Raw genomic sequence first — 26,580 nt, forward strand, 5'->3', positions numbered from 1 at the left:
TTTATTGTGATGGGGCTTTATGGGATATAATAATCAATGAAATGTACAAAGCATATTTTTAAGGATATTATATTTAACAGAGAGAAAGGGACATCAAATAACAATACTATAGTGCAGAATTTAAATGACCCAACATTATTACAACAGGAAAAATCAAGAATGTTGGATAAAATTAGAGTTGAGCACAAATGGAGTGAGGTCATACCCAAACATAAGGAAAAGTATAAATGAGATGAGAAATGGTCAATGTACATTATATATGTGATCAGTCTCTTAACAGCTCAAGAAAAACACTGTAATCACTTTGGGATTTTTTTTTTCCTTTTTTTATTTGTATGTTACATCTCCTATCCTTTTCCCCATTCAGACACAGACCGAGTAAGTATACAAGACATGTCTACAAATCAGCGACACCTTGTTAAAATGTGACTGAAAATATGAGCACTTATCTTCAAATCTGGATCAGGAAGCTTATGAAATGGTAGCCCAATAATTCTGCCCTTCATTTATGGAATAAAATATAATTTCTTAAGAGAGTTGCTATTAGATTGACATTCAAAGTCAAAGAAAACAGCTATCATATTTCAATCTACAATCTTAAGGAGCAAGACAAAGTGTTGGGTAACCCAATGGAAAAAAATTACCTAACTTACTATGTAACTAATTTGTTGCCTTTAGGTTGGATGATGTTTAGTTGTTTCTAAAATTAAAATATACACCCTAAGAGCAAACACTTCTCATTTAGGATTTGGTGAAGATTAAGAGAAAATTGTTTAGAAAATTGTGAAAGAGGTGCATTCCCAAAATATTTTGACTGATAGACACATCTCTAGAATAGGTGTAAAACTTCCCACAGTGATTAAACTGATAAGAACAGATAGTACACTTGATCTTAGCAAAAAGGCCGAGAAGTGATCACAGTGAATATTTCACAGAGGCCAACAAGGTTTTGATATGGAAATAATTCATGAGGTTTGACATTTTATCTGTTTAATTTATATTATTTTCCCCTACAGCTCAGTAATTATTAGTTAAATACATTAATAAATATAGCCATTGAAAAACTGAAATAAACAAATTTCTAGACAGTATTTGCTGGAAGAAAACAACAGGATCTATAAAAAATTGTGATTTGTAAGACATGAATTATCCAGAAAAAAAGATTTACATTTATTAAATTATCTGAAGATACAATGAGTTGGCATAGTAGCAAGTGGTATATGGATAAGAGCATGGATTTAGTCTGATAAATTTGGAGTTGTGTCCTAGCACTACAACTTATTAATTGTGTAAAAGCTGATAGTTATGCCTCTCTTAACCTCAGTTCCCACAATAAACTTTGGTTTCTTACTCCTTTTGCTTTTTCCATACAGACAGAAAAGTAAGGAGGATATCCAAGCTTAGAGATACTATCATAGTAAAAACACTCAACATTTTAAAAAGAAAAAAATTTAAATAGTGTTAACCATGAATCTCCCCCAAATTATTGTGGAAAATAGTATATCTCTTCTATACATTTCTATTCTTTGAACAAAATAATACACAAAGAAAAATCAAAATAAAAGGTAATACCTCTGGCGACTACTGCATGTTTTTTACACACCAACTGAATAATCCTCACCTATTTAGATAAGATATCCTTTGGCAAAGTTTACACTTAAAAATTCTGATCAGACTAACTAAAGGTCATATTTTCTATTTTAAAAAATCAGTATCTAATGTAAACAAATTTTAAATGTAATATTATATCATAAACACTTTGAATATACTCATATACTATAGATATTGTATAACAACTCTAGCCAAACTTTATATAATAAAATACTTATTAAAAAAGGGAGTTGAAGTGAGTATTTGCATGCATTAAGAGCTCCCCTTCTAATATGAGCAAAAAAAAATAATGAATCCTTAATGATATTATAAATAAAATTATTTAAGCTCTCTTTTCTTACTATTTTGTTTACCCTCTCCCACTTCTTGGTCTTTCTGGGGTGGCTGTAGGAAGATAGGGGAAGAATTGTAATTAATATTAAAGTATTCACAATAACATGTAAGTCTGGGAGAAAATAAGTCATTGCCTTGAGAATGACATTGTTTATCTTACCCCCATATTATCAGTGTTTAAACTCATCTGTGAATGAATGAACTGAAAGGTTTAAAGAATAAGATCATATAACTAAACAAGTATTGAGCACTATTAGATGTTTTCTTTTTTTTTTTTTTGAGATGGAATCTCGCTCACTCTATTGCCCAGGCTGGACTGCAGTGGTGCGATCTCGGCTCACTGCAACCTCCACCTCCCGGGTTCAAGCAATTCTCTGCCTCAGTCTCCTGAATAGCTGGGATTATAGGCGCCTGTCCCCATGCCCGGCTAATTTTTGTATTTTTAGTAAAGATGAGGTTTCACCATCTTGGCCAGGCCGGTCTTGAACTCCTGACCTCGTGATCCACCCGCCTCAGCCTCCCAAAGTGCTACGATTACAAGCGTGAGCCACCACACCCAGTTTGTTTGTATTTTTACTCCAAGACCATGCACCCACTGAACATAAGAATTCACTTCTTGTGCACAGGTTTCATACAGCCAAAAGTAAATAAATAAATTTAGTTTCTGAACAGATTTATTAAAACTAAGTATAGTGACAACAATTTAGAAGCCAGATCAATTTCAAATTTTTAAGAGAAACTTTCTTGAAGGATAACCATTTTTATAAATTCTAAAAGCCCGCCTAAAACCTTAGTCCATAAATGTAGTCTATAAACATAGACAAAAAAGAAAATCATAAGAGAGGTTGGCAATTGCCAAAAATGTGTTATAATTGTTACATCTGGGAATAGAAGAAGAAATGAACAGAATTGTCCAGGAAGAGAGATAGAGTGATAAAGTATCAGTGCTTGATAAGTCAAATGGACAGTGGTGGAATCAGTATCAAGTAACAGCACAGCCTCTGCCAACTTAGCAGCATCCATTTTTGTGACAGAGAATCAACTGAGGAACAAACTATCATTCACTGCACTTCCTCTGCACCGAAGAGTTGTAATACATGTCCTCATCATTATTTGGTAAGAGCCTCCTGTCTACAACTGTACAATAGAGGAGGAGTCAACAAAATATTGCTCATGGGCCAAATAAAACGCACCATCTATATTTTGTAAAAAAAGATTGTATTGGCACGTATCCATGCCCATAAAATATTGCTCATGGGCCAAATACAACGCACCATCTGTATTTTGTAAAAAAGATTGTATTGGCACATATCCCTGCCCATAGATTTACATATTGCTATGGCTGATTTTGTGCTACAACAACAGAGTTATTGTTATGGACTGTAAAGCCTAAAATATTTACTAACTCTTCACTGAAAACATTTGCCAACCTCTCTTTCAGAGAATAAATCTAAATGAAAAATGTGGAGTTCCCCAGTTCCCTCCATTTGTACGGCACTACTTTCCATGTCAAAAAATATTCTAATATAGAACTTTTCTTATTCAAAATGAGTAGTTTCAAATAATGAAAAATATGTGTATGGAAATGGAGAGATAGAGGTGATAGTGGACAGAGGAAGAAACATAAGCAAAAGACATATACAGAATATAAATATACACGGGAAACAATATGCTTCAGAGTTACAAAGAAAACATTTATTTAAAATAAATTTCATGGAAGTGAACTAAAAGATTAACTGAAAGAAAAAGGTAAGTGGATGAACACCAGAAATGGGAGAATTCATCAGGGGACTAAAAATCACATTAGAAGCAACTGAAGGCCGGGTGTGGTGGCTCATGCCTGTAAACCCAGCACTTTGGGAGCACTAGGTGGGTGGATCACTTAAGGCCAGGAGTTCGAGGCCAGACTGGCCAATATGGTGAAACTCCCTCTCCACTAAAAAAATACAAAAATTAGCTGGGTGTGGTGGCGGGCACCTGTAATCCCAGATACTTAGGAGGCTGGGGCAGGAGAATCATTTGAACCAGGGAGGCAGAAGTTGCAGGCAGAGGTTGCCGAGATCACGCCACTGCATTCCAGCCTGGGTGACAGAGCAGGACTGCGTCTCAAAATAAAAAAAAATAAAATAAAATAGAAAAAGAAACAACAGAAACTAGAATACATACTACTGAAACTATATCTGAGACATGGAGGACAGATGTAAAGAATGTTCACAAAAAAGAAATGAAAAGGTACAAATATCTTAAAGTAATTTAGAAGAAAGCTAATGGAAACTGAAGTCAGCTAAAGGTAATCCAACAAACTTCTAATTGGTATAGCCAAACACAATAATACAATTAATAAAACACAAAATACTAAAAGAAAAGCAGAAGTTTTGCTTGAAGACTTGTATTTGCAAATAATAATAACAATATAGAAGAATAAACACTGAGAAATTACTAAGATAAAGAATTCTGAGGGATTTCAAGCAGAATTAGAAAGATGAAATTAAAACACTTCTCATAATATTCATTAATACATGAAATTAAAACACTTCTCATAATATTCATTAATTTCAATAAAACTAAGAGAAAAATACGTGATTTCCAATTTTATACCCAATTAATTTGTATTCCGATTATAAAAGCCACAGGCAAATATTCCTATGCATGAGAGAAATGATGAGTCCTATGGGATGAAGGAGTGGGGAATGGAGGGAAAGACTAAATAATCATAAAATTTAGCCAAAGAGAGAAAACAAAGTAAAAGATCTTAGTAAAGAGGAGCCGTGTTAAAGAATAGAAGTGAACATTAATTTAAACAAGGAGATATGGTTTACATTTTATAGAAATTATGTGCAGGGGACAATTATGAATTAAATTATAAAAATAAAAGCAAAAATTGAAATGAGAGGAGAAAAAGAAATAAAAGTGTGAAAATATGCTCATCTTTCATGTAGGAAGTAATAGATACTGTGTAAATATGACTTGGTTGGGCTCAGTGGCTCACACTTATAATCCTAGCACTGGAAGGCTGAGATGGGCAGATCACTTGATGCCAGGAGTTCGAGACCAGCCTGGCCAACATGGTGAAACCCCATCTCTACCAAAAACTACAAAAAAGCACCTTTAGTCCCAGCTACTTGGTTGGCTGAGGCACAAAAATCACCTGAGCGAGGAGGTGGATGTTGCAGTGAGCTGAGATCGCACCACTTCACTCTAGCCTGGGTGACAGAGTAAGATCTGTCTTAAAAACAACAACAACAACAACAAAAAAAAACCTTATTATGTAAAAGAGGATAATGACCTTAAGCTCTTCATGTGTTCATATAATCTCTCCTATTTAATTGTAATGTGATATTATAAGAATCAATATGTGTTGATGTGAAAAGACATGTATTATTCCCAAATATTTAAATATAGATTTTAGAAAGAGACTATCTTGAGTGCATATTGTAACTCTGTCACTTATGGTTTTATGACCCTGGCCAAGTTACTAAACTGTGCTTCAGTTTCTTCATTTATAAAATGAGAACAATAATATACTTATCTACTAAAAAAGTGCATAAAGTCAATGTTAGCACACTGAGAGGACTCAATATATTCTCTTTTATTACTATGATTATCACAACACTATAGACTATAGTGATTTGTTGACTATAGTCAAGACTATAACTGATTTGTTGTATATGCTTCTGTAATATTAAGGACAATGTTAAGTCCAGAGCCAATGCTACATGTTTTAATTTTCTCCTTAACACAACTTTTTTGTTGTTTGTTTGTTTCAGATATCCATTGCTGCACATCAAATATTCTCTCTATTTAGTGGCTTTGAAAAACAGTTTAATTCGCTCATGATTCTCTGGATTAGCAGTGTGAATCAGGTTTACATGATCAGTTGTTCTTGAATTTGGTCCTGCACTGCAGTGATCTGTCAGTTATAAGGAGGTGGTCTAATATGGTCTAACTGACATTCTAGCAAAAGGCAAGCTATCAGATGGAGCACTTTGGTTTGCTTATAAGTAATCTCTCCAAAATACTAGCTGCAACTTGTTCATACTGTAGCTCAGATTTCCAACCGTAGCCAAAAAAAAAAAAAAAAAAAGAAGAGTCCAATGCACAAGTGCTACTGGAGCCTCTCTCTAGTTCACATTTGCTAATGCCTCATTGGCCAAAGAAAGTCTCAAACCTAAGTCCATGCTGATTCAAGAGTAGAGATAAACCTTACTTTTTGATGGAAGGGGCAACAAAACCCTACTGCAAAGGGTATGCGTAGAGAGGAAAAAAAAATACTGCCACTATCTTTGAAAAAAATTCAGCATCTGCTTAGTTTCCACCTCCCTTGAGTTTTAGTCTTGAGGAGAGGCACAAAGAGACTAAAAAAGTAGGCATGTCATCCAATTCCATCAAAGGCATTATGCCCAGGCTGTAAATACTGCTGTAGTCATGGACTTTGGTTCCTGGTTTTCAGAACTATTTTCATTCTTGTCCTTTTCCATTTCATTGCCAAGCACCCCATTGTTTCTTTGAGCTCCTGTGGCTGCCAATATTACTTTTCTTTTGCCTCTTATCCAGCGTAAGTTTCTACAGATTGCAAAAAATCCCAAATGGCACACCAATTATGAATAAAAACTACTGCTATATTTCCATTCATCTATCTCTGTATATGAACATAAATACACAAATATGTTGGGAACTTCATATTATTTAACCCTGAACTTGTATTTACCTCTTTCTCAAGCTCTCATTTTTTGTATTGCTTTAGTTATCTTCATATATTTTTCAAAATAAATCCATTTTGAAGCACTTAAAACTAGATCCAAAATTTTTATAACCATGATAATAAATTTCCATCTCAGTGGTTCTTAACCCCAACCATTTTGCTTTTTGTGTTCTTTCTCAAGATTGTTTCACCTATTCTAGGTTCTTTGATTTCCACATATATTTTGAAATCAGCTTGACAATTTCCACTACAAAACAAAACAAACAAACAAAAAAAACAGCCTACTAGGATTTAAAATTGAATTACGTTGATTTTATTGATCTATTTGGGGAACACTAACATCTAACCAATTGAGTTTTCCAGTCTATAAACTTGGTGTATCTTTTTATTTATTTCATGCCTTTAATTTATCTCAACAGTGCTTCAGAGATTTCATTGTATTGGTCTTAACACAACTTTTGTTAAATTTATCTCTGATTAATGTGTGTTTGGGGTATGACTGCAAATTCTTTTCTTAGTTACAGGTTTCAATTATATTTTGCTATTATGTGGAATATAACTGATTTTTAATATAGGCTTCTGCCCACAAAGATGCTAAATCAAGTTTTGTATCTTTCTAAGATTCTGGAGGACCTCCACTTACATAATCATGTCATCAGTTAATAATGATAATTTAATTTTCATTTGTATAATTGTTTACTTTTATATCTTTCTCTTGACTTATTTTACTGGTTAAGACATCCACAAAAATATTGACTAGATATGCTAAAGGCAAACATCTTCATTTATGTCTCAGTGTTACTTGAAAAGTAGTCAATGTTCCCCTATGTACAACGTTAGTTGGGCAATTTTTTCATAGATCCCTTTATTAGTTTAGATACGTTACTTTATATTCCTAGTTCAGTGTGGTAGTTATTTTGAATTATTGTGGTAAATTTTGACAAATTATTTTTGCCTTAATTAAGATAACCATATGAGTTCTTCATCTATTGATATGTAGTATCCCATATTCGCTGCTTTTGTATCTTAAAACAATCTTTCATTTATGAAACAAACCTCACTTGGTCATGATGAATTACTTTTTAATACATCACTAAAATCTGCTATATTTTGTTATAGATTTTCTTTCAACTGCATTCATGGGAAAGTGGGTATATACATATATATATATATATAAATTTATTTTGTTCCTCTGGTTTTGGTGGTGTCTTAGAAAGCTTTAAAATGATTTCTCTTTTATTTTCTTAGAGTATTTGTGTAGAACTAGTTTTATTTCTTCTTTAAAAGTTTGCCAGCACTCACCAATAACCCAAACCATCTAGGTTTGGGGTTTTCTTTCTGAAAATGTTTTAAATTAAAAATTCAATTTATTTCATTGATATACAGCTACTAAGATTTGCCTTTTCTTGTTTTACTTTTGGTAAGCCATCTTTTTGAGAGATTTGTCCATTTTACGTAAGGTGCCAAATTCATTGTCATAAAGTGTTCTATAATATTCCACAGTTTTTAAAACATATATAGAATTTGCCATCATATCTCATTTTTTTTGTTTTGTTTTGTTTTTGTTTTTGTTTTTGTTTTTTTTTTTTGAGACTGAGTCTGGCTCTGTCGCCCAGGCTGGAGTGCAGTGGCGCGATCTCAGCTCACTGCAAGCTCCGCCTCCCGGGTTTACGCCATTCTCCTGCTTCAGCCTCCCGAGTAGCTGGGACCACAGGCGCCCGCCACCTCGCCCGGCTAGTTTTTTGTATTTTTTAGTAGAGATGGGGTTTCACCGTGTTAGCCAGGATGGTCTCGATCTCCTGACCTCGTGATCCTCCCGTCGCGGCCTCCCAAAGTGCTGGGATTACAGGCTTGAGCCACCGCGCCCGGCCCTTATCTCATTTTTATTACTGATATTGGTAATAGGTCTTTTTCTTTGTTTTTATCTTGACCAGTCTTGCTATATAATATGTTCACTACAAAATTAACTCAATACTTTCTGCCATTCTTGTTCCATTTTTCAAAACTTTGTACCCCCCAAGCCATTGTTACAATCTCTTTTGAAATTATATTACATTTTAATTATATGCAAACACCTGAAGTAGCAGGTAGGTATCTGCATCTGACATAAATGATGGATGACTCAAACAGATGTCTGCACTGGCTAATTTTTGGCATTTGTCACAAGCTTCATATTCTATAATAAAGCACTAGAACACCAGTAAATTATCTCCCTGACTTTGACAACTCAAAACTTCACTGAAAAAAAAGTTTTATTTAAATATGAACTAATCTGAATATGGAATTAATTATTTACAGATTCAAATGCAATTCATTTTTCTATTCTCTAATATAGGACAAAAATAAAGACCATCCAAAAAAAATCAAAATTTGGACCATATTGTAATGCTCAAGAAAATTTGTCACCATATGCTGATTAGTTTATAGTTATGGTATAATTACAGAGAAAAAAACTTTCATCAAGAGATTTGGTGAAATACTGAAATAATAATCTTGAAGAAAAATATGATTTTTTTTTGCAAATTATATCCCCTTTACATAAAATTTTTGCATTGAGCTATAAAATAAAAAATTATAGACCCAATCAAAAGGAAAGGAAAAAAATTTTTTTACAAATAACAATACCAAGTCACAATTTATCCTTCATTAAATATATACTTTTTTTCCCAAAAGGTGGACTATAAATAACACACCTGCCAGAATGGCTAAACTTTGTTTTTTAAAGTAATAGCACCAAATATTGGTGAGGACATGTAGAAACTAAATCAATCACATGTTGCTAGTGGAAATGTGAAATAGTACAGTCACTGTGAAAAAAAGCTTGGTTACTTTTAACATTAATGAAGACCTCTCATAGTAACCAGCAACTATATTTCAGGGATATATCACAGAAAAATAAAATAAGACTTACAAAACTTTTATACTAATGTCCATAGCAGCTTTACTCATAATAGTCAAAAACTGGAAACTATCCAGTATGCATTTTAATGGGTGAATGGTTAAATTGTGCTACATTCACACCATGAACCACTACTCAGCATTAAAAAAAACTACTGATACATGCAACAACTTGCATGTACCTAAAGGAAATGATACTCAGTGAAAACAATATAAAAATGTCAATTTCAAAGAAATACATATATAACAATTTTTATATAACATTTGTGAAATAACATAATTATAGAAATGAAGAACATATCCATGGTTTGAAGAGTTAGGGACAGAGAGGGTATCCATGGTTTGAAGAGTTAGGGACAGAGAGGGTAAGTGGGTGTGCTTATAAAAGAGTAGCAGGTTACTATCTTCATTGTGGTAAGGGATACAAGAAGGTACACATTTTATAAAATTTCATAGAGCTATAAACATAGACATATTGTGGATTATGCCGCATCAATATGCTGGTTTTGATATAGTACTGTGTCTTATATAAGATGTTAAAGTGGTGGGGAAGTCAAGTAAATCGTGCACAGACCTCCACGTGCACCCTTCCGTGAAATTGTAATTATTTCAAAATTAATTATAATCATAAAGCAATTTCCATAAATTGGAGTATATTTTTGTTGACTTCTGTGAACCAAAGACAGACAATCTTTCAAAATTCTTTTAAAGATTTCTGAAGTAGAGAAAAAGTTTTTAAAACAAAGTTTTATTAACATATTAAGAACACCTCAGACTTAGGCATTATATTCATTTCCTGAAGATTGCTTTAACAAATTACCTCAAATTTAATGTCTCAAACAACAGAAATGTATTCTTTCATACTTCTAGAGACCAAAGAATCCAAAATAAGTTTCAGTCAACCAAAATCAAGGTGTTACCAGGTCGGTATTTTCTCAGGAGGCTCTAGGGGAGAGTGTGAACCTTGCCTTCTCCAGCTTCTGGTGGCTGCTGGCATTCCTCAGTTTGTGGCCTCATTACTCCATTCTCTGTTTCTGTGGTCAGATTGCCTACTTCTTTCTACTTCAGTCTAATATCTTTCTCCATCTTTTTTATAAAGATGCTTGTCATGGCATGTAGGACCCATCTGGATCTTCTGAAATCATATCTTCATCTCAAATACTTTATCTGCAAAGACTTTTCTTCCAAATTAGGTAACATTTACAGATGTCAGGGAGTAGGAACTAGACCAATCTTTAGGAGGCATACTTAAACTAATGTATACTATGTTTTCTAAAAATAATAATTTAAAGGCACTGAATATGTTTTATTTGTTCATAAATCCTTATAAAATGTTATTGGATCTTTCATAGTTATTTGCTATAGTAGGCTGTTTTCCCTTCTTTTCAATCTGGGTTACCTTTGAGCTTGCTTTGACCAGAAGGCAGCAGCAGTGAAACTATGCAAGTTCCAAGGCTATAGAAGCTCAGCAGTTTCTGCTTTCCCTCTTTTGGAAGCTAGGCACCATATAAAACAGTCTACTTCTCCCGCTAAAACCCCACATGGAAAGAGGGGGGGAGAGAGAGAGAGAGAGAGCGAGAGCGAGAAATAGTCTCAAGCAACCATCATCTGAGGTGAAGCTCCAGACATAGGAAAAAAGGTATTGATATTCCAACCCTAGCTGAACTGCCAGGTAACACCAATCAGAACAGATGAACCATCCAAAAGAGCCCAACCACCTCACAGAAGAATGATTTTAAAAAGTCATTATTTTAAGACACTATGTTGTAGAATGGTTTGTTGTGTAGCAATAGATACCTGAAACATTTGTCTATGGATAAGATTATGTATTGGATTTAACTAAAATTAAACAAACTTTACTGAAATTTAAAATACTGTCCAATAATCTTCACAATGTGGCTAGATCTATGTAGAGGATATGTGGTTTAGGTGTTTAAATACACACAGTGATTTTATTTTAACCACAAAATAGGTATTAACTTTCCAAGCCACATTCAGTGAATCATATGTAAAGATGCATATAGTCAATTTCATGCTTAAGGCATCTTGGAAATCATAAGTGAAATAGGAATTATCACCGCAAAATCTGCAGACATCAAAATGACCATGAGAGAATACTAACATAATCTCTACACACATACATTTAGTAACTTAGGTGTAACCAATCAGTTCCTTAAAAAACACAAACTACCATAACTTAGCCAATAAGAAATAGATCATTTAATAGCTATATAACTAATAAAGAAGTTGAATGCATAATTTTAAAACTGTCACAAAAGAAATCTCACTGGAAAATTCTACCAAACATTTAAAAAAGAATTAACATCGATTCTACACAATCTCTTTAGACAATAGAAGATGATAGAATAATTCGAATTTCATTTTATGAAAGCAGTATTACTCAGATACCAAAACCAGGCAAAGATCATAGTAAAAAATAAAAAACTACAGATCAATATTCCTAATGAATATAGACACAAAATTCCTTTACACAGTGTTAGAAAACAGAATTCAGCGATATATAAAAAAACTATATTCCATAACCAAGTAGGGTTTATTCTAAGTATTCAAGGTTGGTGCAATATTCAAAAATCAATATGTAATATACAATAATAACAGACTAGAGGAAAAATCACATGACTATATTGATCCAGAAAAGACAAAATTCAATATCCATTTATGGTCAAAAATTAGGAATAGAAGGAAACTTTCTCAACTTGATCAACAGCATCTACAAAAATTTTACAGTTGACATTATATTTACCAGTGAAAAACTAAATGCTTTTCCTTCAGGATAAGAAACAAGACAAAAACATCTACTCTCACACTCTTATTGAACATAGTATTGGAAGTTCTAAGCAGTGGCATAAGGTAAGGAGAAGGAACTACAGTCACCCCTTAGCGTCCAAGGGGCATTGTTCAAGGACCTCCCACAAATACCAAAATCCTCAAATGCTCAAGTCCCACATTCATCTGCGTGTCCTGCATCCCACAAGTATTAGATTCACATCTGCATTGGTTGAATCTGTGGATGCAGAACCTAAGGATACAGAAAGCTAACTGTATAAGTCACATAAATCAAGAAAGGAGAAGAGTCAAGTTACAAATTTATGTATAAGTCACATAAATCAGGAAGAACAGCCAAGTTACAAAAGAGTTCCATCACATAAGGATTCCCTGTGTTGGCCTTTTATAACTACAACCACTTTGCTCCAGTCCCCAGGCTCTCCTTAACTCCTGGCAACCTCTAATCTGTTCTTCATGTTCATTTTTTGGTCATTTCAAGGATGTTATATGAATGTTAATAATACAGTATTCAATTTTTTTGCAGACATTCTGATTGTCTATATTATAAATTCTAATGAATCTACAAAAATACCTTCTAGAATAATAGTACAAAAAAATCACAGAATACAAGGTAAACATACACAAATCATTTATAGTTCCATATGTTAGCAATAAACAAGTGGACACAAATTAAAAATGCAATAGCATTTATAATCATTAAACTGACATAATTACACAAAAATGTAACAAAACCTGGATGGTACATTTTTTGCTGAAAACTACAAAGTGCTGATAAAGTAAATGAAAGAAGATCTAAATGTATGGGAAGATATGCCATGTTCATGGATTAGAAAACTCAACGTAGGAAAGATGTCAGATTTCCCTAAATTGATATATGGTTAAATGAATTCCTATCAAAATATCAGTGACATTTTTCTACAAAGAAGATTATTTCAAAATTTATATGAACAGGCAAAAAATTAGAGGAGCTACAACAATTTTAAACAGAAGAATGAAGTGGGAGGAATGATTCTTTCCAATTTCGTGACTTATTATGTAGTTACAGTAATGAAGTCTATGTGAGGTTGGTGAAAGGATAGCCAAAAATGAATGTAACAGAAGAGGCTACCCAGAAAGAAGTGCACAGAATATGCCCAATTAATTTTTGATAAAGGTCCCAAAGCAATTTCAATGGAGAAAAAAATAGCTCTTTCCACGAATCGTTCTGGAAATAATTGGACAACCCTAGGCAAAAGTATAACCCTGAACCTAAACCTCACACCTTATAGAAAAATTAATTCAAAATGAATCACAAACTTAGGTGGAAAATATAAAACTTTAAGAAACAAATCATCAGATTAAATCTTTGAGATCTAGGGTTAACCAAAGAACCCTTAGACATGACAAAAGCAGGATTCAGCAACACAAAAACTGATAAACTGGGCCTCGAAATTTGAAACTTTTGCTCTGTGAAAGAACCTGTTAAGAGGATGGAAAAAAAAAAAAAAAAGCTTAAAAATGGAAGAATATATTTGAAGGTCACAAAGGACTGGTGTTTAGGATATATAAAGAACTCTTAAAACCCGACCGTTGCCGGGCGCCATGGCTCACGCCTGTAATCCCAGCACTTTGGGAGACCGAGGCGGGCAGATCACCTGAGGTCAGTAGTTCGAGACCAGCCTGGCCAACATGGTGAAACCCCGTCTCTAGGAAAAACACAAAAATTAGCCGGGCGTGGTGGCAGTCGCCGGTCATCCCAGCTACTAGGGAGGCAGAGGCAGGGAAATCTCTTGAACTAGTGAGGCGGTGGTTGCAGTGCGCCAAGATCGTGTCATTGCACTCCAGCCCGGGGCACAAGAGCAAGATTGGTCTTGGGAAAAAAAAAAAAAACTCAACTGTTGCCAGCCGCGGTCGCTCACACCTGTAATCCCAGCACTTTGGGAGACTGAGGCGGGCGGATCACGAGGTCAGGAAATCGAGACTATCCTGGGTAACACGGTGAAACCCTGTCTCTACTAAAAATACAAAAATTAGCCGGGCGTGGTGGCGGGCGCCTGTAGTCCCAGCTACTCGAGAGGCTGAGGCAGGAGCATGGCGTGAACCCGGGAAGCAGAGCTTGCAGTGAGCCGAGATCTCGCCACTGCACTGCAGCCTGGGCGACAGAGCCAGACTCGGGAGGAAAAAAAAAACAATAACCCACCATTATAAATAAAATAAGAAAATAGGTACAGACATTTCATTGAATATAATACATGAATGACAAATAAGCACATGAAATGAGGCTCGATATTATTAGCCATTAGGTAAATGCAAATTTAAAATACAATGAGATGTTGCTATATACCTATCAGAATGGCCAAAATATAGTGACAACCAAATTCTGGCAAGGATGCAGAGAAAATGGATTAGAGGTTGCCAGGAGTTAAGGAGAGCCTGGGAACTGGAGTGAAGTGGTTGTGGTTATAAAAGGCCAACACAGGGAATCCTTATGTGATGGAACTCTTTTGTAACTTGACTGTATCAATGTCAATATTCTGATTAGGAAGTTTTCATATAGTTATTACAAAATGTTATTTTTGCAAAATGTTATATATATTGTGTAAATGTTATGACACAATGTTATATTGTCAAGAGCTTACAAGAACTCTGTGTTATTTCTTACCAACTACATGGGACTCAACTCCCATCTCAAAATCAAGACTTTTTTTAACATGCTAAAATTATGCCTTTTTTTTTTTTGCTGGTATAATTGGCTAACTTTATTGAATCAAGTACTAAATATGCTTCTGCAATATAATTTTATTACTAAAACTCTGGAAAGAGGAAACTTTCTTGTAAATTCAGAAACAACAACAAAAATCAGGGAGTAGTCAAAATAATTATTGACTTTTGTACCTTATGAATTCCATGGCATATGATGAATGAATAAAACTCTACCAAAGGTGTTCATTTGCCTCTGTCTTCACTTTAAAATATTTTATGTATTTATATTTTGAATACAGAATACTATAATATGGTATTAAAGGGCACAGAGTAAAGAAATATATATATCTTCCTACCCTTCCTCCCTAGAATATACTGTACCATCTGTACCTCCCAATAAGTAATCAAAATATTCAATAAATATTCTCTGTATATACTAGCATATATATATATGTGTGTGTATACACACTTAAACACTCTCTATATATTCAAGCTAATATGTGTTTTCTCCCCACCAGCCCCCAATCTGCTTCTTTTTACACAATTACGATGTGCATAATTCTACCTCTTAGTTTTTCACTCAAATAAATTCTTCGAAACTTTTGATCTCAATGTAATAGCTTCATTTAGAAAAGCTTCTGTATGATATTGCTTGGTATAGGTATACCATATATTTAGATCACCGCTGAGAATTTGCTACTACAATGTTCCAACAAATTACTTTGTATATCTTGCATCTCCATATCTGTAGAATAAACTTCTAGAACTGGAATAGCTTGATCAAAAGGTATGACGCTCTTATAGTTTTGATAAATATTACCAAATAGCCCTTTATAAAAATTGTGTCCATTCGCACTATCACCAGCAATGCATGAGAGTACCCTCTTTCTTCTGCCCTCTTCTGTATAACAAATAATCTCTTTGATCTTTGCCAATCTGATAGGTGAAAAAGTTCCCAAAGTATGCATTCTATTTAAAAATAAAAATCAATTAATCTTATGTGAAAAGATACCTTAGCACATTAATCACAAGGAAATAAAGTGACCTTCAAGGCTGAACACAACTTACAACTCTGCCCTGTGTCAAGTGATACTATGCATTTAAAATTGCCCTATATCCCAGTTTATTTTTAGGGCTTGTTGTCCACAGAAAAAGAGATGATAATTACTGGTCAAAGTTAATACTTAAGCAGATAAATATATCAAAAATTATTTAGTAAAGAAGAGTAGTGTTATAAGTAAGGGGGAAATAAATCTAATGATTCCTGCTGTGTAACCTTGAATGTTGTTCATGCATCCAACTATGCCTGTGGATTTTTATTAATACCATCTGCTGAGAAACCATTTCAAAATCTACTCTGCAGAGCTGCATAGGAATATACTAATATATCCTATCATGCATATGTATGTAGTAATAAAGAATTAACACATACTCTTCCACAAGGTGAGAGGTCCACTGAGAAATGAAAGAAAAGTTTTTAGGAGCTTTTGATAGCCACCAAGGTCTCTTTTGGGTCTGCCATTCTAAGTCAATGATTGAATTGCCTAGATGATATAATCCAGAGTTAAAAAGGATGCAAATATCTTACCTATCACATACACATTTTATTTTATGATAGGAGAAGCATATTTACAATTTCAACTATGATCACTGGGTAAGGTAATAACTATGAATATGGACTTTAGATTTTAGTAACTAGTCTGACTTATTTTAAATGTTTCAGTAGGTGGTAAGGAAGGCATCTCATCTGATTATTGGCATCTCTCATAACTGTTATCCAGTTTTAAGATTCTGTATTATTTCATATTTATTCAGTGATAGAGTACTTATCTCCTAGAAACATATAAAAATGCTTTTATTTATTCCATTAAAATATTATATCTTGAGTTAACTATATTAGAATTATAAAATAATTTTTCAATCAAGTATATAATGTGCAATCAGAAAGAAAAAAGCTTATCAACAGTAAAGTATTATCTTTCTTTAAAAATCCTATTCATTCCTGTCATCCTTAAAAAAAAAAAAAAAAAAAAAAAGACTGAGAAAGCTTTATTTGGAGAAAAATGGTTAATAAATTCTGTTTTAAATTTGTTGGGATATGTTTTACTCCAACAAATACACATGGATCATTGATGATTCCATGAAAAGGCAACAATCCACAAAAATAAAATCACCAGATTTTGATGGTCGAATATCTTGAATTTAATATGAAAGAAAAAAATACATACTGTTTATTAGTCCAAACTGCACCATGCTGTAAGCTCCCTGCTGTTTTGCAGACCTTGGTCAAAGCGAAACATTTCACAGGGGTTCGAGTTGTGAGAAACATCCCGTCTAACCAACTGTCCACAAGGGGGACAAAGGCCCAACTAAAGAGACATCCCTATCATATCTTATTGGACAAAGGTCCAAGGAACACCCTGAACACCAGAACGACATTCCGCCGGAACAAGGGCCAGAACCGCCTCTTCATGGAAGCATCTTATCAATATCCCGCCGGGCAGCAAGCCGTACTGCTCAGATCCCTTCTGCCCATACCTTTAAATTGACCCAGCCTGTAAGTGGCAGCGGGCTCTGGCATTAGCCGGGTCCCCCACTTCTGTAGGTTTTATGCTGGACAGAAAGCCTGAATTTGCTGTTGAGCCGCCTTCTTTCTCTCTCTCTATGTGTGTGTGTGTGTGTGTGTGTGTGTGTGTGTGTGTGTGTGTGTCTTTCTTTAACCCTCGCCTTCCCTTCAAAACCTGACACTGTTCAAAAAAAATTTAGTCCATCATTAAGCATTTATTAAGAACGTACAAGTCAAGCCCAGTACTAGGTGCCTAAGACATAAGTAGGTCTGTATTTCAGCACTGTTCTTGCAGAAATGAGACTGGGTAGGTGAGGGGCTTGATGAGGGTTGTGTCTGCAGAGAATAATTCCTCAAAGCAAACACTTTGTTGCTGGTGTCGCGGAAAAGCAATCAGGCATTGACAGGTAGAAAATAGCTTTTACAGGATGGGCTATGAGGAGACCAAAGGCAGCATATAAAGCAAATCCTTCATTTTTCCCATACGTCTTAAGTAGTGAACTGCAAGGATGGTGCAGACTAAGATTGGGTCTACCTTTAAGATCTGGAGGGGAAAATGGCAAGACCAGAAGAAACGGTCGCAGACTCATTTGCATAAGCACCCAAACACTGCTTACGTCACTGCGCCGGAGTCCGGACCCCGCCCCGTCTTACTCCAGCCTTTCCCAGCTAGGGAGGAGGATGGAAAGGGAAAGCGGGAGGATGGAAAGAGAAAGCGGGAGGATGGAAAGAGAAAGCGGGAGGATGGAGAGCGCGAGCCTCGGGGCTTTGCTTTCCTCAAATGCATATCAAATGCTGCTTCTCAGCTCAGGGAAAATAATTCCCGCTCCTGCAGCCTGTGCCACTGGGTGGGTCATGCCGGTCCCCGAACGCCTCGGGCGTCTTGATTCATTCTTATGTATCACGCTGGTGCGCTACGTTAGAGTGCAAGATTTTCCCTGTACTCAATACCGTCTTCTTCCCAGTCACACACAGAACAGCCTAGTGAAAGAAAGGTAGAAACGATCTGGGTTTCTAACTGATTCCCATCTTCTTACAATCCCAGCAGCACCACCCTCACCGCCACACTCTCAAATTCCAGGTGCGCAGAAACACAGGAGCCGTGATTTCTCCAGCAGCCACGTGCCTTTCGCACGGCGAAAGGCCCCCTTTCGGGCCATTTATCACAGGATACCTCAAGCAAAAGGGAACTGTGGTCACGTGAAAACACTCTGTCCTCGGTAGTCGCCTTCAGCCTTTGCAAAAGCGAACGGAAGCGAACGAGGAATAAAGCTCTCCGCTCTCCCCGCCCCATCGCCCACCTGCACGAGGTTTAGCTTCCAATTCACCTCACGCCTCTCTCTGCCCTGACCCTCCCAACTTTCCTCTTGGACTTCCCCGTGTTGGACCCCACCCTTCAACCAACCCCGACTTGACTTGGAAACAAGTAGGTCTCTGGGGATGCTGTGGGTAATTTCCACGACGGGAAGGAAGGATGGCGGCACGTTTCAACCCATGTGCTTCCCCTTACATGTGCAGCCTGTCGCCCCCCACCCTGATTGTGCAGAGGTGCAGAGTTAGAAGGCTGCCCGCCCAGCCCAGCTTCTCCCTCCCAGGGCTTTTGAGCTGCCCTCCCTCCTCCCACCCCAAGACGCAGCGAGTCCTTCCCGGCATCCGTCTGCCAATTCGCTCCCTGTGCTGGTGCCCAGGCTCCTGGGTGGCTAATGGCGAGCCCCACCTCATCCCCAGTTGTGCTCTTAGCGTAGGCGCTTGCCATTACCGTCAGTGTGTCTTGACCAAGCGCCTTTTGCTGCTTCCACGTCCCGGCAGGAGCAGCAGCAGTCGCGAAAGGGTAGGGTCCAGGTGGCTGTGACGGAGGCCGAAGAGGAGCTGTTTTCAGAGAAGCAGCTTCTTGTCGAGGATGGGACCAGGAGCTGGGTTTTGGGGGTTGCTGCCCTGCAGGCTGGCAAGGAGAGACTCGTGAGCGCCTGTGTGTCTGCCAGGGAAACAGCACGGGATACAGGCGCGCGGGTGCGGGTGCGCGTGTGCATGCGTATGTGTGTGCGCGCGCGCGTGTGTGTGTATGTGTGAGGGTGTGACGGAGGCGCCCACGTGCCCGGCCCGCCCGTGTTGTGGGCGCCTACAGGCTGCAGAGGAGAAGGGTAAGCTGTGGGCGGCGGCGGGGCGCGGAGGGGTAGCCAGGAGAGCCGGTTGAGCTCCGCACTTCCCCGCCCCAAAACCCACTGATGCAACGGCCACTGCGGCTGCCCAGCGGCGTCTTCCCAGAGCCCAGGGCTGTGCCCGCCCGATGCGGGATACAACTGAGGAAGCCCGCTCCAAAGCAAAACAAAACAAATTCCTCCAGCCATCCCGTCTTTCTCCAACCCACTCAAACGAAAGAATGGACACCAGTTACCCGCCCCTGACTTTTGCCTCAGTGAGAATAATAATAGGCATGGTGCTACCTGGCACCATGTGAATATTCTCTAAGAGTCAGTAATGGGACTAGAAAAAAATGGGTGACCCGAAGAACCCTTTTCCCTGCCTATCTCCACAAGCCGGCCATTTCCATCTCTTGCGAAAGAAAAAGCCTCTGGGCATTGGCTTCTCCGTCAGGCGGTGGCCTGATAGCGCTCAGTGATTCCCTCCAGGTTATGAAAGGCCGTTTTAGAAAGCTGGTCCTCCCTCACCTATGGTGTGTTGGTGCCTCAGCAGCCGACTCTTTTCCAAGGGGTCTCATTAGAAGATGAAGCCTGGCTTACCTCTGCTGACAATCAAGGCATGGTCGTAATTAAGCCACGTGGAGAATTCCTAAAATATACATCTCTGAACACAAAGCTTAGCCTGCTTTTGAAAATGGCTGAACTGTCCCCTAAACAGTGCATATGCTCTAGGGATGAAATTTTCCGTCCTTGAAACATTCAAAATTTAAAAGAAATGCAAAATGAACCTAGAACGTAGGTAAAAGGTTAAGTAACTTAGCAAAGTACATTTTTCACTTCCAGATTATAAATATTACTCTTAAAAATACTTTTGTGCACTTTGAGGCCTTTTAACAATCCCTTAGATTTTTACAGTTCGCAACCAATTAAGATTGAATTAAATAAAAAAGGCCATTGCAGACAGGTTTTTCATGCAGTGAAAAATCTCTTGGAAAGAAATCACAAGACCTAAATTTCAGGTCAGAACATTGCTACTAATCCTTAGCTTTTAAAGCAGCCAAGAGAGCTTTTTCTCAGACTCTCTTCCAATCCCAACTTTGAAAAATTAAAAGTTAAGAAATTAAATTAGATTTGATTCCCTGATACCCCTCCCCTGCCATAAGTAAATAAATGCTCTTTGATAGATGGACCACAGGAAAAAATAAAAACAGTCAAAATAAACCTTTTATAGAAATTTTTTGCTTTTTACTTCACATTTTGGTGACAGGCAAATATTTAATGTTGATATATAAAGAAACTGAAATACAGTACCAACGTTATCAATAACAACTGAGAAAATTTTAAGAAAATAAGGAGATCTGTGTCCACCATGATCAGGATTAGGATTATCTGTGGGAAACAAAGTTATCCCTATGCTGGCAGAAATAGTTCACGGTAGTACCAAGAAGTACTGAAATTATTTCCCTCTCATGCGTTTTCACTTATGTCTGATACCTAATTCCAATACATACGCATAGGACCCAAAATATTTGTAGAGTGATGCCCTCCATAATGACTGATACTAAGTTGTGTCTCAATGCCAATGAAGAGAAGTAGGAGAAAGGAACTATTGTTTTAAGATTCCCACTAAGTACCTGGGGCTTAATAATATCTTACTTAATCCTCTGAACTAATTAATGAGGTGATTTTTCCTAATTTAGAGATTAGAGAGAGGTGATACTCAAAAAAATTGCAAAAAGTCAGACAACTTGTTCAATGACAGAATGGAGAAATAAATTCAGATCTGCTGGCCTCAAACTTCATGTATGTTTATACTATTTTGTACACCTTTAACAAATTTATATATTTTTAACAGGAGGAAAGAGTGGAATCTCAACACATGTGGTAGGCAACTTTGAAAACAATAAATAGAGGAAGAATGGAGAGACCCCAAAAGGAGAGTCTGGGAACCCCAGCCAAAGGTAAAATGTATCCATTTTTAAAATTTAACAACAATTAGCCTTCAGAGATTTAAAATTCAGTTGCTAATATATTTTAGGCTAATGATCACAGAGTTCTTTCTGTTTCACTATGGGGCAAAATAGCCAACATGGTATTGGTGTGGGAGGAAGAGGCAGCACACAAAAAGGAAAAACAAAAAACAAAAAAACAGAACTTGGAAGAATTAACTACAAGTTAAGGTAGACTAGTGCTTCTAGCCACACTGTGTTTAATAATATTGACAAGATTCATTAAATGTTAATTATGTCTTTGCAATGTACAGAATAATTTCAATATTTTATGAATATATACTTCTTAATTCTTACACCAACCCTGTGATGTAGGTCTAGTTATTACCAAACATTGTCAAAGAAAAAACTGAAGCTTTGATTGTCCAAGGTCATACAGTCAGAAGGCATCTGTTAGATATTGTAAAAATAAAAACCTGCCCCTATCTAAATCACTTTCTGAAATTGATACCTGCTTTCAAGCAATTAACATTATACTTATTATTTTTAAAATCTGATAAAAGATCACATGAAGGAAAAGAGTATTCTCTTTGACTAGAGGAGAGAAGGAATCTGACTCACCAAGCATTTCTACCTTATTTCTTAAACCAAATCCCTTAGAATAACAATATTATGTAAAAACTTCCAAAGATGTAGCACTAGAGTTCAGAAAAATAATTCAAACATTTACTAAAGGATGATTTTAAAACTACAATACTAAAAAAAAAAAAAAATTGAAAACAATTCACATCCTAAGATTACATTAATTCATTTGCTTATATTGCTATACGTGCAGTAGAGTATATTGTGAGGATCTTTTTTTTGCATTGTAATACAATTTTTAATTCTAATGTCCTCCATGCCAAATGTTGTTTGAAATATGGTCTCCAAATTTTTATGAAACCAAAGTCTGCACAAGCCCAAAATATCCGCTGAATATTCTGTTCTGTTCATACTACTGATAAAGAGCTGAGAGGTAGATGCAAGGAAAGTAGGTTCTCTGATGTCTCAGTAGGTAGAGGATGGGTTAACTGAATTGACAAATGCCAAAGTAATCAAATCAATTTTTTAACTAATTGATTAAGATAGTAAAGCAATTAAGACAATGTAGAAAATGATTGAATTTTGCTGTTTCTGCACTTTGAAGATAAAGCCTAAATGGCCCTGGCAAGTAAAAATACCAACACAGCTGTCATTTTTTTGACAGAGAAATGCACCCCCTACCTCTGTGAACTGATTATAACCACTAAGTTTTTAAGTTGCTCTTTTATTATAATGTTTAATATAATAGTAGACTATGTCTCTAAAACATTTTATGTGTGTCAGGTACTATGCTCAGCATTAGTCTATATAGCTACTTAAATAATCCAAAACCAAAATATTTAATGATATTTGTTTTGTATAAAGTATATGAGTTGCCTTTTATTTGCTGCACAATCTCACCGATATATAGATTCTATAGGCTCCATGATTTTTATACTTCTAAAAATAATTTGAATACAAAAGTGATACTTGCTCATTGAATACATTTCAATCTATGAACTTGTACATGGTGAAAAGTTAAGGCCCCTGTGTTTATGTTCCCCTGACTTTGAGGGGGGTCCCAGGAAAAGGGTAGAGTTAGATTTTAAATAGAGTGGTCAGGGTAGGTCTCACTGAGATTTTATTGGTGCAAGGACATGAAGGATTTGCAGGAGTTAGCCTTATAGATATTAGGAGATGCGGGAAGGTTCCAGGTACAGGTCAGTGAAAAGGGTCTTTTCAGTCAGTTTAAAAAGTTTGTAGGATCAGTGAATAGACCGTAAAAGAAGAATTTAACTGGTGTGTTTGAGGAAGAGAAAGGAAACCCAGATATTGCAAAGATGTCTTACTCCGTAAAGACAAGCTTATAGTTTTTATAATTTAATTTATTTTATAAAATTCATATTCATAGATTTTCTGTTATTGAACCATGCTTGCATCCCTGGAATAAATCCTACTTGATTATGAGATACTATTCTTGTTTATATAAATTGATGGACCCATTTTTTTCATATTTTTATAGAGTTTTTCATCTATATACATAAATGTAATTGGTAAGTGATTTATGTTCTCCTTATAAGGTTATTCTAGCATTGTAAAATGAGATCCAAAGCTTACACTTCTAGTCTCTCGAATACCCTTTTATGAGATAGACATTGTTTCTTACTCACCTGAGAAATCAAGGAAAGGAGGAAAGGGGTAAGACAAAGATATTTTATTTATGCTTTTTTTTTTTTTTTTTTTTTTTTTTTGGAGACAGAATCTGGCTCTGTCATCCAGACTAGAATGCAGTGTTGCAATCACAGCTCACTGCAGCCTCAACCTTCCAGGCTCAAGTGAACCTCCCACCCCAGCTTCCCAGGTAGCTGAGACTACAGGTGCATGCCACCATGCCCAGTTAATTTTTTAATATCTATTTATTTATTTATTATTTTGAGATGGAGTCTCGTTCTGTCACCCAGGCTGGAGTGCAGTGGCACAATGTTGGCTCACTGTAACCTCCGCCTCCTGGGTTCACGCGATTCTCCTGCCTCAGCCTTCCGAGTAGCTGGGATTACACACCACCATACCCGGCTAACTTTTTGTATTTTTAGTGGAGACAGAGTTTCACTATGTTGGACAGACTGGTCTCGAACTCCTGACCTCGTAATCTGCCTGCCTCGACCTCCCAAAGTGTTGGAATTACAGGCGTGAGCCACTGCACCCGGCTTAATATTTATTTTTGTAGAGACAGGGTCTCACCATGTTGCCCAGGTTGGTCTTCAACTCCCGTGCTCAAGCAATCCTTCCACCTTGGCCTCTAAATATGCCAAGATTACAGTTGTGAACCACAGTACCCAGCAATATGTTTTATTATTTATTCAGTTTTTCTGTTGGTCTATTCAAGTTAACTAGTTTTTCTCGAGTACATGGTAAATGTTGGCAGTTCATTTATTTTAAAGTGTTCATTTCACCTAATTTTTAAAAGTGCTTCAATAATTTTTATACTATTTTCTTTTGAATTTTAAATCCTAGATTACATTTATAGATATATGCACTTCTCCATATGATTGGTTTCAACCTTTTCTTCATTTCTCTTTTAATCTGTTAAATGCTAAACGTTATCTGTCAGGCTTTTCAAAGAAACAGCTATTACTATTACTGGTGTTATAATTTTTTATTTTCTGTAAATTTCTTTTCTTGTGTTATTTATATCTTTCTTCTACTTTCTTTGAGTTCAGTCTTTTTCTAGCTTTTGAATTCGAACAAGTGCATTATATTTTAATTTCTACATTGCTTCAAGGTTATAATTTATTTTATGAGTATAGCTTTAGCTGCAACCTAAACATTTTGGTTATATAATACTTTAAGTGCTCATTTAAAATAATTTCAGGAGTCTCTCTGAACCTATTCTGGCTTGAGGAGGCTACCCTAAAAAATAATAACCATAATTTCAATTATTATTTGCTTAATTTATAAGCATATTTTAAACTATTTTACTGTTTATTACTTATAGTTACATTTAAGTCATATAACTTAATCTTTATGATATCAATTCTGTTGAATTTGTTGAGACATTCTTTGTGGCCTAGTACTTGCTCACTTTCATTTACGTTATCTATGTTGGCTTCCAAAGAGTATGTATGTTTTACTTGTTAAATCCAGCTTATTAATTGTGGATTTTAAATCTTCAAATATGTAGCATAGAGTTTTAAGACACATATGATTGCATAATCCTATTCCAACTAGATTTAGATTTTTATTTGTTTGTTTGTTTTGAGAAGGATTTTTGTTCTTGTTGCCCCAGCTGGAGTGCAATGGCACGATTTCAGCTCACTGCAACCTTTGCCTCCCGGTTTCAAGCCATTCTCCTGTCTCAGCCTCCTGAGTAGCTGGGATTACAGACATGTGCCACCACACCTGGCTAATTTTGTATTTTTAATAGAGAAAGGGTTTCACCATGTGGGTCAGGCTGGTTTCAAACTCCTGATCTCAAGTGATCCACCGACCTCAGCCTCCCAAAGTGCTGGGATTACAGGTATGAGCCACCATGCCTGGCCTAGATTTAGTTTTTTGTTGTTTTATTTTCTTTTTCTTCCTTTCTTCTTTTTTTAAATTATATTCTAACTTCTAGGGTACATGTGCACAATCTGCAGGTTTGTTACATCTGTATACATGTGCCATGTTGGTGTGCTGCATCCATTAACTCATCATTTACTTTAAGTATATCTCCTAATGCATTCCCTTCCCCTCCCCCCACCCCACGACAGGCCCCAGTGTGTGATGTTCCCCACCCTGTGTCCAAGTGTTCTCATTGTTCAGTTCCCACCTGTGAGTGAGAACATGCGGTGTTTGATTTTCTCTCCTTGCAATAGTTGGCTCAGAATGATAGTTTCCAGCTTCATCCATATCCCTACAAAAGGACATTAACTCATCCTTTTTTATGGCTGCATAGTATTCTATGGTATATAGACTTAGTTTTTTTTTTTTTTTTTTAATTTTAGATTAAAAAAATAAAATGTGGGGAGGGGGGTTGGTTTGTTTTCTTTCTCTTTCTTTTTCCTCCTCCTCCCTCTCTTCTTCTTTCCCTTCACCTTCACCTTCCCCTTCCCCTTCCTTCTCCATCTCCTTCTCCTTCTCCTTCTCCTTCTCCTTCTCCTTCTCCTCCTCCTCCTTCTCCTTCTTCTCCTTCTCCTTCTCCTCCTCCTCCTTCTTCTCCTTCTCCTCCTTCTCCTTCTCCTTCTCCTTCTCCTTCTCCTTCTTTGACTTCTATACCTCCCAGGGAAGACTTTGGCTATGTTGGGTCACATTCCTACACCTGAGCCAACCAAGGTGGCTTCACAAATGAAG

General features: G+C 36.4%; 1 protein-coding gene and 1 pseudogene across 3 annotated transcripts in view; both read right to left on the reverse strand.

Moving 5' to 3' along the window:
- The window catches only part of SLC6A15 (solute carrier family 6 member 15), a 70,029-nt gene extending 50,279 nt beyond the window's left edge, over window positions 1-19,750 (reverse strand). For 2 of the 3 annotated variants that reach the window (XM_050746641.1, XM_050746640.1), the window contains exon 1: window positions 19,360-19,749. The gene's annotated coding sequence lies outside the window, so the exon portion shown is untranslated. Of the gene's footprint in view, window positions 1-19,359 lie in introns of all 3 variants that reach the window. The other variant, XM_050746642.1, reaches the window with a different exon arrangement.
- Window positions 768-916, reverse strand: LOC126931943 (uncharacterized; annotated as a pseudogene).
- Window positions 19,751-26,580: the final 6,830 nt, after the last annotated feature.

Source organism: Macaca thibetana, chromosome 11 (genome assembly GCF_024542745.1).
Source record: "Macaca thibetana thibetana isolate TM-01 chromosome 11, ASM2454274v1, whole genome shotgun sequence".
Classification (NCBI taxonomy): Eukaryota; Metazoa; Chordata; class Mammalia; order Primates; family Cercopithecidae; genus Macaca; species Macaca thibetana.